The sequence below is a fragment of the Schistocerca serialis genome, chromosome 11 (genome assembly GCF_023864345.2).
Source record: "Schistocerca serialis cubense isolate TAMUIC-IGC-003099 chromosome 11, iqSchSeri2.2, whole genome shotgun sequence".
NCBI classification, from domain to species: Eukaryota; Metazoa; Arthropoda; class Insecta; order Orthoptera; family Acrididae; genus Schistocerca; species Schistocerca serialis.
The window spans coordinates 30,412,451-30,425,778 of NC_064648.1; positions in this window are offsets into that span (position 1 = coordinate 30,412,451).

Below are 13,328 nucleotides of genomic sequence, written 5' to 3' on the forward strand. Positions count from 1 at the left end.
ATCAACGATTGCAGTGTTTATATCTTCAGGTCTGACGCTTAGGTAAGGCTGGAGGTCATCGGCATAGAAATGATATTTACAGGAAGCCAGAACGGACGACATGGCGTTGGCATATAAGGAAAACAAAAGTGGCCCTAAGACTGATCCTTGCGGTACTCCTCGGGAGACATGTTTCCAGGAAGATTTTTCGTTTACACCGACACACAATGCTGTCTGTTTTTAAGTAGCGTTCAAACCACCTCATTACACTAGCTGAGAAATTAAGCTGTATCACTTTTCTGAGTAATATGTCAAAGTTAGCAGTGTCAAAAGCTTTGCTGAAGTCTAATACCGTCAATATTGTTGCCTTCCGGCTGTCGATGGAATATTTCAGGTCATCATTAACTTTAATTACATCAGTGTTCGTGCTGTGGTGTTTAAGGAAACCGGATTGAAATTTGTTCAAACGTTCAAATGTGTGTGAATTGCTGAGGGACCAAACTGTTGACGTCATCGGTCCCTCGGCTTACACACTACTAAAACGAACTTGCGCTAAGAACAACACACACACCCAAGCCCGAGAGCGTACCCGAACCTCCGGCGGGGGGGCCCGAGCAGTCCGTGACATGGCGCCTCAAACCGCGCGGCCACTACGTGCGGCTTTGAAATTTGTCATATGGATTGAATTCATGCAGGTGTTCAGTGATTTGATGATGAACAATATATTGAAGCGCTTTGGAAACAGCAGGCATTATGCTAGCTGGTCAGTAATCATTAGCCAGTTGAGGGTTTTCGATCTTAGGGATGGGTCGAATTATGCGTCTTTTCCATGCAGTGGGGTGCATTTCATTCACGAGGGAACAATTAAATATGTCAGTTAAGACAGGTACTAAGACACTGGCAACATTCTTAATCACGGTTATACCGATACTGTCGTTGCCTATCGCATCAGAAGAGATTCTCATTATTACTTTTCTTGCCGATCTATTGTTACGTATTTTAGATGGAAGGATTTTTTAAGTTATAGGAGTCGAGTCGTATGAAAGGGAAGCAGTGGTTGAGAAGGGAGTGAGACAGGGTTGTAGCCTATCCCGACGTTATTCATTCCCTATACTGAGCAAGCAGTAAAGGAAATAAAAGAAAAATTTGGAGTAGAAATTAAATCCAGGGAGAAGAAATAAAAACTTTGAGGTTTGCCGACGACATTGTAATTCTATCAGAGACAGCAAAGGACCTGGAAGAGCGGTTGAACGGAATGGACAGTGTCTTGAAAGGAAGACATGAGATGAACATCGTGAATATCATCAGAAGCAAAATGAGGATAATGGAATGTAGTCGAATTAAGTGAGGTGATGCTGAGGGAATTACATTAGAGAATGAGACGATTAAGACAGTAGATAAGTTTTGCTATTTGGGGAGCTAACTGATGCCGGTCGAATTAGAGACGGTATAAGATGCTGAGTGGCCTTGGCAAGGAAAGAGTTTCTGAAGAAGAGAGATTTGTTAACATCGAGTATAGATTCAAGTGTTAGGAAGTATTTTCTTAAAGTATTTGTGTGGAGTGAGGACATGTATGGATGTGATACATGGACGATAAACGGTCTAGACAAGAAGCTTTCGAAATGCGGCACTACAGAAGAGTGTTGAAAATTAAATGGGTGGATCACGTAAGTAATGAGGAAGTACTCAATAGGTTTGGGGGGCCAGAGGAATTTGTGGCACAACTAGACCAAAGGACAAAGCCTGAAGCATCAAGAGATCACCAATTTAGCACTGGAAGGGAGCATGGTGGGGGGAGGGGGGCGGAAAACTCGCAGAGGGAGAGCAAGAGATGAATACACTAAGCAGATTCAGAAGGATGTAGGCTGCAGTAGGTACTGGGAGATGAAGAAACTTGCTCAGGATAGAGTAGCATGGAGAGCTGCATCAAACAAGTCTCAGGACTGAAGACCACAACAACAATTGTAACCACGGGTGTTGCTATTCATTTCATTCTCTGAAGTCAACAAACCATTTATTGGTCAGAATTTAAGCAAATGTCATTATTTATATTTGTGGTGTCTGTAGTTTTGGAGCCGGCCGTTGTGGCCGAGCGGTTCTAGGCGCTTCAGTCTGGAATCGCGCTACCGCTACGGTCGCAGGTTCGAATCCTGCCTCGGGCATGGATGTGTGTGTTAGTTAGGTTTAAGTAGTTCTCAGTTCTAGGGGACTGGCGATCTCAGATGTTAAGTCACATAGTGCTCAGAGCCATTAGAACCATTTTTAGTTTTGGATATATCCGAAAGAATAGACGCCCCAAATGTACAGTACACTTAAGGCGGTGACGCTCGGTGAAGCCTTCGGTGTAGATGCGCACCAGACTCGAACTCTTACGCCAATCGGCGATTTGCGGCGAGTACTGAGGCTGCTGACCAGGGGCACTGCGTCAGTGCCGCGTGCCGTAAGCTCAGAATTTGGCTCTGACCGGGGGCGTTCTAGGTAGGACTGTTGATATTTGTAAAAATATCGGGAGTCCGATACATCGATATTTAAAAAAGTATCGTTACCGGCCATCGATATACCGGAAAGAAGTATTGACATATCAAGGGGAAAAGAAGCGATGTACAAAATATCGGCTCCAAATTACAAATTTACTGCCGGTTTCAGAGCTGTGGATTTAGGTATTGATTTGTTATGATATATTGTGTACATCAGGAAACTAGCAGCCTGTTCATCCCCGGAACCGCGCGACTGCTACGTTCGCAGGTTCGAATCCTGCCTCGGGCATGGATGTGTGTGATGTCCTTGGGTTGGTTGGGTTTGAGTCGTTCTAAGTTCTAGGGGACTGATGACTTCAGACGTTAAGTCCCATAGTGCTCAGAGCCATTTGAACCATTTTTTTTTTTTTTTGTCTATCCCCATTAGAGGAAGAACTGAAAGGCAAAAGATGCACGTTCCGGGTTGGCGATAACCACTTTGCTAACAATGGTAACGGCAAGCAAGTGGCACAACAAAAGGTGTCCGATGGGTCCGCCTTGCAGTTTTGTCCGGAACACTTCATGTCGACTTCCCTCTTGCTTCACTTCCGTAAACTGCCAAGGATTGGAAAAGGGCACAGGTCATCGCCGTTTTCAAGAAGGGACGTCGAACAGATGTGCAGAACCTATATCTCTAACGTCGATCAGTTGCAGAATTTTGGAACACGTATTATGTTCGAGGATAGTGACTTTTCTGGAGACTAGAAATCTACCCTGTAGGAATCAGCATGGGTTTCGAAAAAGACAATCGTGTGAAACCCAGCTCGCTCTATTCGTCCACGAGACTCAGATGGCCATAGACACGGGTTCACAGGTAGATGCCGTGTTTCTCGACTTCCGCAAGGCGTTCGATACAGTTCCCCACAGTCGTTTAATGAATAAAGTGAGAGCATATGGACTATCAGACCAATTGTGTGAGTGGATTGAAGAATTCCTAGATGACAGAACGCAGCATGTCATTCTCAATGGAGAGAAGTCTTCCGAAGTAAGAGTGATTTCAGGTGTGCCGCATGGGAGTGTCATAGGACCGTTGCTATTCACAATATACATAAATCACCTTGTCGATGACATCGGAAGTTCACTGAGGCTTTTTGCAGATGATGCTGTGGTGTATCGAGAGGTTGTAACAATGGAAAATTGTACTGAAATGCCGGAGGATCTGCAGCGAATTGACGCATGGTGCAGGGAATGACAATTGAATCTCAATGTAGACAAGTGTAATGTACTGCGAATACATAGAAAGAAAGATCCCTTATCATTTAGAAACAACATAGCAGGCCAGTAACTGGAAGCAGTTAATTCCATAAATTATCTGGGAATACGCATTAGGAGTGATTTAAAATGAAATGATCATATAAAGTTGATCGTCGGTAAAGCAGATGCCAGACTGAGATTCCTTGGAAGAATCCTAAAGAAATAAAAATCCGAAAACAAAGGAAGTAGGTTACAGTACGCTTGTTCGCCCACTGCTCGAATACTGCTCAGCAGTGTGGGATCCGTACCAGACAGGGTCGATAGAAGAGATAGAGAAGATCCAACGGAGAGCAGCGCGCTTCGTTACGGAGAGGATAGATAAACTCCAGTGGAAGACTCTGCAGGAGAGACGCTCAGTAGCTCGGTACGGGCTTTTGTTGAAGTTTCGAGAACATACCTTCACCGAAGAGTCATGCAGTATATTGCTCCGTCCTACGTATATCTCGCGAAGAGACCGTGAGGATAAAATCAGAGAGATTAGAGCCCACACAGAAGCATACCGACAATCGTTCTTTCCACGAACAATACGAGACTGGAATAGAAGGGAGAACCGATAGAGGTACTCAAGGTACCCTCCGCCACACACCGTCAGGTGGCTTCCGGAGTATGGATGTAGATGTAAACCTAGCAGCCATAGTGTCAAAGTTGCGTTGTGATGCTAAACGTTGCAGTTTCCGTTGGCATCGTCGAGCCCGGATTACGTCAGTATTTCCCCCTCACACGTCAACCGCGAAGACCAATCCTGTCATTTAGATTTTTGCAACTGCTTTTGAGGCATGTCGATGTACAGAAATAGCACATTAGCTGACTCCAAAATTCTTTTTTTAACGCAAATGGTGTTCTCTCTCTTCACATCGGAAATGTTATGATCCGTTCACGTCGCCAATTATTCAAAATGACAGTCGCAGTCGCATTATTTATTTTGCCGCCAACGGGTTTCAACCCGCGATCGGGTCATTTTGAGGGCAATTTACTTTTGGTCGCTCGCTGGAGTCGTCACCTTGCCTGTGGACGGTTGATAGTTACCAACCGGCAAAATAAATATGCGATGACTGTCATTTTGAATAGTTGATAGCTGTTTATCTCCATACAGCTATAGTCTCTAAAAAAAGCCGGCCGTAGTGGCCGAGCGGTTCTAGGCGCTACAGTTTGGAACCGCGCGATCGGTACGGTCGCGGGTTCGAATCCTGCCTCGGGCATGGATGTGTGTGATGTCCCTAGTTTAGTTAGGTTTAAGCAGTTCTAAGTTCTAGGGGAGACTGATGACCTCAGAAGTGAACCATTTCTCGTCGTTCACATCGGCACTCCTCAGTGCAATTAAACTTCTTCCACACTTGCTTCACACAGTCAGAGAGAAAGATTCGACGTGATGAAAGCCCAAAAAGTAAAGTTACGGTCTACAACGTTTTCAGAAAAACAAAAAAGAGGAAATTTTTAAAAAATATAATATAAAATATAAATATCGACACTCGACATTGCTATTTCAGTATCGATATATTGATATATCGGTTAAGGAATCATCGCCAATTTATCTCGATATATTTTGCAAAAAACGTCATTATCAGCGTATTGATATTTTATCAACAGCCGTAGGGGTAGGGTAGTCGGTGAGTCTGCGATGAACGCTGTGTGCGGATGGCGCAGTGAGCGAATCCCCGTGCAGCACAGATTTTCAAATTTCTCCATTGATTCGAATCAACACCACTGGGAACTAATGTCTTGAAATATTATTATTGTTTTCATTAAGAAATTAGCCTCTCGTGTGCTTCTTGTTTCTGAGTGATGCTTATTACGAGTGGTACGGTAATCGTTAGTCGAATTGATGGTCTTCGCAATTAATTACCAGAATTACAACTGACAAAACGAAAATAAATATCATCGATACTAATCGTCAATTCGACGTGCAAGTAGACGGACTGTATATAGTGTGATACAGCGTTAGTCGTGAAGCCAAGACCTTTTTTTAAATAAAAAAAGGAAAGAAGTCTTTGTCTCAAAGATAATTCAAAATACAGAGCACTTGGATAGGCGTCCACAAGGTGCGGGGAGGAATCTGGGTACAGCCTCTTTACTCGCACCAGAATTCCCCACGAATTTTCACCTGTCATTGTCTGCGACTGCTCTAAACTGTACATATAACAGTGACGACCGCTATGAGAATTATTACAGCTCCAGAAGTCACTGTGAGGGTGTTAAGAAGAATTCTGTATTTTGAGGGGTGCTAGTATGGACTGAAGCCAGCAAATAAGGGCAGTAAACGTAGCCTTAAGATCTCCGACCGCTTGTTCATCTTCGCTGTTGAGCAATACTCATCTTCTTCTACTGCAGGCTCTTTGCTATTACGAAGGACCTACAGACTGCAGTGAACCAATGAGAACATGTAGTTCTGTCACTGTGAAAGAGATGAGCTCCAAATGTAATGTGCTTGCTGTTACATGCGACCTGCCCTTGTGAGCCATCGCTGAACCATGGAACTGTACTCGGGTTGGTTCACTACCTATTTTTCACGTGGCTCATCTGCGAAGGGGGTGGGTAGTGAACGGTTGCATTTGCACCCTGTAATGGTTCTTTATTTACGAGACCATTGCGGCACTCCAACCCCAGTTCTCGGTACCAGTAATATCGTACTACTTTTCTGCGAAGTAACACACATATTTTTGTGACAATATTCACACTTGGTTTTATTAATATATATGTACTCCGATGTATCGATATATTAGACCAATATGGTTCTTGTGTGTATTCATTTCTGTGAGACTGTCATAATCTTTGACTTACTTGTAACCGTTTTGTCGCGAATGTGCACAGGCAGTCTTTGTTTCACTTTGCAGAAGTTAAGTTGTTATTTCGCTTTGTAAAAGAACAGTCAAGTCTTGTGTTTGGTTAAAGTGGAAATTAAATATATGAAGATTGATACAAAACTGTTTTCTTGATGATGTGACAATTAAAGAAGTTTAATAAAGATGTGGATCGTGAACACCATGTAAAAAATTATTTCTACCATACCATTGTTCTGATTTCGGATTGTTTGATCATTAAGAATTTCCTGAAAAACGCATTGGTTAGGTCTTCGAATATTGCTAAAATACAAATCTGGACCATCTAGCAGTCCAAATGGAACCACCCTAGAATCAACAAGATGAGCCATAACAACTTCGACGAAATCTACGTGGGAATCCATTCAAGATAACTGCCAAAATTAATGACTTTTTTGGAGTGACTTAATTATTTCCATTCTGACGATGCCATCCACAGTCAATAACTTTGTTGTTGACCCGACAAAGCGATAAAGCTGCGTGAGCAGCATTATTAATCTGATTTCTAACCTACTTTGCAAGTGGTGGTATTGTTAGAGCCCCTACTATTGAGTCATATATTGGGTAGCTTTTGAGCAGCAGTGTATTGAGTTATACACGTTCAGATTGAAACTTATTTATTCAAAAGAAACGCTTTAACTTTGTGGCCATGCATTTTTAAGTTCACAAATAAATCCTATCTGTACAAACAATAATCGGTGCAATTCGTACACTGTTTATTGTCTCGCACCTACACACTTCCACGTTGTTCCTTCACACACACTGGCGTCCATGCTTACACTAGCGGCACTTTGCTGCTGCCAACTTGCCACCACAACGGACAACCACCAAATACCCGATTTTCCCCCCCCATATACACAGTCCTGAGTCGGGTCACGTGACACTACATTAGTCGAAATAAACCCTAAACATGACCACAATTGGTTTACAATTTTTTATAAGATTTAAACACTTAAATCTAAATACATTATATAATTTTACACATTTATCACCACAATTTTATAATTCGTTGCAATTAAAAGAACACCAAAACACTATGCAACGGAACTACAACTCCCATCAAAACACAAAGCAAGTATTTTCCGGTCTATTTTGCCCAACATATTATCTCTGCTCCTGTGCTTTAAATTTAAATTACGAACTACTTGAAAGAGCACCATATTACCCCCGTTAGTTTACAAGCAGGGCTCAGTATGGTGTCGTTCCATAGTGATGCTTTCTTCTGTCGAACGGCTTACGCATTACGCAACCACGCTCTCTCTGAGAAACTCCAGTTTCATCACGGATGCACTGGCAGCCATCGATGACGCGCTACTCTACTACTTCTAGCTCATTAATGGGGCTCGTATACACCAAAGGTGTGCGGTGTAAAAAAAAAGAAAAGAAAGAAAAATCGAAAGATTTGAGATCGGGGGGACGAGTTGACGAACGTACTGGATTTCCCATTGCGCTTTGAATAACTTGCAGTAAAAGATATGTGTTTCACGATGAAAGGTTTGTACATTAACGGTGTTTCCGTAAGAGCCTGCAAAAATGTAACAGGTCATAGAGAATGCTCCACTCAACAATGTTAGGTAGGAAACCTGGGGTCGGAGAAACCAGTTTAGGGAGATATGGAAGTAAAGTTGTCTACCGCTTTTGTGCCATTTCTCTGGCGCGTTGCGTATCCGGCACTATCGACAGCGACTTGCATTTCTGTTTCCGTGTGGTTCGGCCTGCGCAGGCGCTGAGTCGGCTGCTGCCCTCCGGAGCGTTTATCGCGGGGGGCCGCGCGCGCTCGGCTCCGCAGCGGGATTCGCACCGAGCTGGCGGCACTTTGCCTTCCGCCCCGGCACGGAGGTGTGGTCTCGTTGATGGCGGGCCCCGCTGATTTGGCCGCTGGGCGGTGTGGGCGTGACGTGCTGCAGTGGACAACTGACGGATCCCCGCACGCGATCGCTCGAGGTTCTCCGCCTCTGAAAAGGGTGCCACGATATCGCCAGGGTTTCCGCACCCGGGAGTTGTAAGGACTACAGGGCAGGTTTTCTGCGTGTTTGCTCTGTCCGGCCTGCGTGGCGGGGTTCGTTTCACCTTACTTCAGCTGTTGTTTATATTTTCTGCGTGATTCCGTTTTAGCCGGAGTCTAGGTGTCGAATTTTCTGCTGGTGTGTACCAGGTCGTCGCCCCTGTTTTCCCGCCCGGGGGGCAGCCGTATCTGTTGGTGGGAATTATTTGGCAGTGTGCGTTTTGCGTGGACCCGGTGTGCTCACGCGCCCTGATTCTGAGTTGAAATTAGTGTGGTCAGGCTGGCTGGGTTGCTGGAGTGTGTGTTATTGGTTTTCTGGCTTGCTGGGGACTGCGTGCGCGCCTGTTCCGTTTTGTGATGTGGCAGCAGTCTGATATTTTTATGTGTGCTTGTTAAGTTGCTAGCAATTGCTTTTAGCCTTGTGCTTATTTATTTTTATTTAAATTGCTAGGCATTGTCATTTGTCTGTTCTTTTACCTTTATTTATTTGTAGTGTCAATTAAGCCTAACACGATGTCCGAGGTGCTAGCAATTGATTTTAGCCTCGTGTGTACTTCTTAATCCTATATAAATTCTTGGGCATTAGCGTTTGCTTGTTCTTTTACTCTTATTTATTTGATGTGCCAGTTAGCCCTAAGATGATGTCAGACGTTGGTATCTGTCAACCTTATTTTGGCTACTAGCACTCAGGTGCAATATTGTTGGGCCTATCCCAGATTTGTCATTAATTGAGACCCTTTTATACTGTATTTTTAGTAGTAGGTTTGGCAAGTGCACTTGCGTATGGAATTTATTGTGTGTGTGTGTGTGTGTGTGTGTGTGTGTGTGTGTGTGTGTGTGTGTCCCTGCTTCCTCCTTCGTGTAAACTGATTTTGGCAAGATTGGTAGGTGGCCTGTGTTATTACCTACGTAAGTTTGCCCGCTGCTGTAGTCGTAACATGTTTTGACCGGAGAGCGGCCCATGTTGGCGAAAGTTTGAATGTGTTTTGCGCTGTTGGTGTTTGGCCTTGCCGTACATACTGTATATTTAGTCATGTACGTGTTGTTGTGTTAAGGATTTTAGGGCATTTTTAACTGAGATACCTGTTGAAAATTTTGTCACTCTTTTAAAGAAGGTATAGCAAGGAGTAACTTGAACTGAAAATTTAATTGTAAATTATACATTTGCGCTTCACATTTAAAAATTTAACTGTATTAGGTGAAAGTATGTAGTTTAATGCACAATAATTATTTCTTAATGTATCAAATTCTAAACAGTTGTGAAGTTTTTCTGTTTACCTGTGCTATATAACATTTTCATTACCTCATATTGTAAGCAGCTTGATTTGTTTGTGTCACGTAATTTGCAAGCCACAGTGTAAGTTATTACAATTAATTAATTGTTTTGAGGAAATAACCCTTTAATTGTATGTCCCCTTTTCATTAACCGAATCCCATCCAAATCGTCCGCTCAGCTTTCTCTAGCATTACTGTTCTCCAGTTTATTTACAGTTAACATGTGTACAAGCATACACGTACTGTGCTGTTCATTTACATGCACATTCTTGATTTACTGCAAGGAGACACGGAGGACGAGCCTGATCAGTAGGGAGTCATGATGCAGGTTTTGTTTACTTTACTTGTCCATAAGGTGGCGCTGTTGTGCTGTGTTTACAGTGTCCCTCGACAGAACGTGCTGTGAATCGACGACAGACCCATTGATTACTCAGTGCTGTTCGGAGACGTACAGCGCAGTACGATGCAGCAGTACCGGGACAGTATCGTAGAGCTCAGTGACACGCGCCTCCTGTATGGAGAAGTCCGTTGTAGTGCTCTCGCTCCTGAAGGCTGTACGGGGGACGATTTCCTAACAGGCATCATGCGTCACGACGAGTCTCTATTTCTCTCGACCGACGAATGCGGGAGACACGTGGGACCCGGCAATGTGAGGACCACTCCCACACCCGGTTCTGAAGCTGCTGCAACGTGTTGCAGCGGACCCCACTGCAAGTACTCGTCGTACTGCACGTGAAAGGGGCGCTGCACGTACCGGCGTGTGGCGAGTACTCCACGAACAGCAGTTACACCCGTATTACCCACAACGAGTCCATGCGATGCTTGCGACTGACTTTGCACCAAGGGTCGCATTGTGTCAGTGGTTGCTCCAACAGTGGATTCATCGTCCAGATTCCCTCCGAGTAGAGCTGTTTACTGAAGAGGCCTCATTTCATCGTGATTGTATTTCGAACAGCAGGAACAGCCATGTGTGGGAGAGGAAAACGCTCACGCTGTAGTAGAGTCACACCATCAAGTACGTCTTGCTGTGAATATCTGGGCCGGCACTGTAGGCGACAATCTCGCTGTGGCGTATCTTCTACCTGTTTGAATGGCCACCACTACTTGAGGTTCGTGGAAAGTGTTCCACCCGAGCTGTTGCAAAACGGCTGTTCGTGAGAGGGTGTGGATACAACATGACGGTGTGGACGTCTGCGACCATCTCAGTACTGTATTTCCTAGACTCGAAGGAGAGGTCCTATCCCATCGCCTGCGAGGTCACCTGACCTGAATCCGCTGGATTATATCCTATGGGAATATCTAAAGTGGATACGGAGGTGGAACTAGTCGCCAGAACTGCAGCTGCCTGCGATGTGATTCGAAAGACGCCAGGGATATTTTTGAGGGTACGTCACAATCTTGTTCCCCAATGTCACGCTCGCATTGAGGTTGCCGACTGGCAGTTTCAGCGCGTATTGTAAGATACAGTACGAATCATACGTTCATTGTGTGAATGATGGTACCTGCAGTTACCTGTAACTAATGTACACCACGAAGATGACGTGCTACAGACGCGAAATTTAACCGACAGGAAGAAGATGCTGTGATATGCAAATGATTAGCTTTTCAGAGCGTTCACACAAGGTTGGCGCCGGTGGCGACACCTACAACGTGCTGATACGAGGAAAGTTTCCAACCGATTTCTCATACACAAACAGCAGTTGACCAGCGTTGTCTGGTGAAACGTTGTTGTGATGCCTCGTGTAAGGAGGAGAAATGCGTACCATCACGTTTCCGACTTTGATAAAGGTCGGATTGTAGCCTATCACGATTGCGGTTTATCGTATCGCGACAATGCTGCTCGCGTTGGTCGAGATCCCATGACTGTTAGCAGAATATGGAATCGGTGGGTTCAGGAGGGTAATACGGAACGCCGTGCTGGATACCAACGTCCTCGTATCACCAGCAGTCGAGATGACGGGCATCTTATCACCATGGCTGTAACGGATCGTGCAGCCACGTCTGGATCCCTGAGTCAACAGATGGGGACGTTTGCAAGACAACAGCCATCTGCACGAACAATTCGACGACGTTTGCAGCAGCATGGACTATCAGCTCACAGAGCATGGCTGCGGTTACCCTTGACGCTGCATCACAGACAGGACCGTCTCGATGGTGTACTCGACGACGAAGCTGGGTGCACGAATGGCAAAGCCTCATTTTTTCGGATGAATCCAGGTTCTGTTTACAGCACCGTGGTGGTCGCATCCGTGTTTGGCGACATCGCGGTGAACGCACATTGGAAGCGTGTATTCGTCATCGCCATACTGGCGTATCATCCGGCGTGATGGTATGGGGTGCCATTGGTTACACGTCCCGGTCACCTGTTCGCAGTGACGGCACTTTGAACAGTGGACGTTACATTTCAGATGTGTTACGACCCGTTGCTCTAGCCTTCATTCGATCCCTGCGAAACCCTACATTTGAGCAGGATAATGCACGACCGCATGTTGCAGGTCCTGTACGGGCCTTTCTGGACACAGAAAATGTTCGACTGCTGCCCTGGCCAGCACATTCTCCAGATCTCTCACCAATTGAAAACGTCTGGTGAATGGAGGCCGAGCAACTGGCTCGTCACAATAAGCCAGTCACTACTCTTGATGAACTGTGGTATCGTGTTGAAGCTGCATGGGCAGCTGTACCTGTACACGCCATCCAAGCTCTGTTTGACTCAGTGCCCAGGCGTATCAAGGCCGTTATTACGGCCAGAGGTGGGTGTTCTGGGTACTGATTTCTCAGGATCTATGCACCCAAACTGCGTGAAAATGTTATCACATGACTATTCTAGTACAATATATTTGTCGAATGAATACCCGTTTATCATGTGCATTTCTTCTTGGTGTAGCAATTTTAATGGCCAGTAGTGTGCATTGATGTAGCATTTGATAATGACAGCAGTTGGCGGCTTCGGACTAACGCTTAACGTAACGTAAAACCTTTTCCAAACTTTTTCTCTCTCATACGCATAACGTAAAATATGTAGCACATTAAATCCTTCCTGAAGTAAGACTTGTAATCAAGCGTTTGAAGTTGTCTTATATAGGAGACTGCGATTCTTTAAAAAAGCGGGGGTGAGGATATCACTGGACTTCGCGAAACGAAACGGACTGAAGAAATGGGAAAACGTTTGCCTCGCGGAAGGACTGAATTTCAAAACGGCTGCACATTTAGCGGTCTGCCCAACTACTCGAGTGTTCGCCTCGGACGTACGCCATAGAGGAACACACACAGCCCGCGCTTGCGTCCCTCTGTGTCGTGTTGAGGTCTCAAACCGACGTCTTTGTGACGTCTCGGAGGCCCGAGAACAGTCTCCGCCATTATGCACCATTCAAACTGGATCCGACAGTTGCAGTTTTTCTCGTTCGTAGCGTTGATTTTAACATCTGAACGACTTGTTGTACTAGCATGAGACACACACTTATGCTGTTACCGTGATTTCTCCAG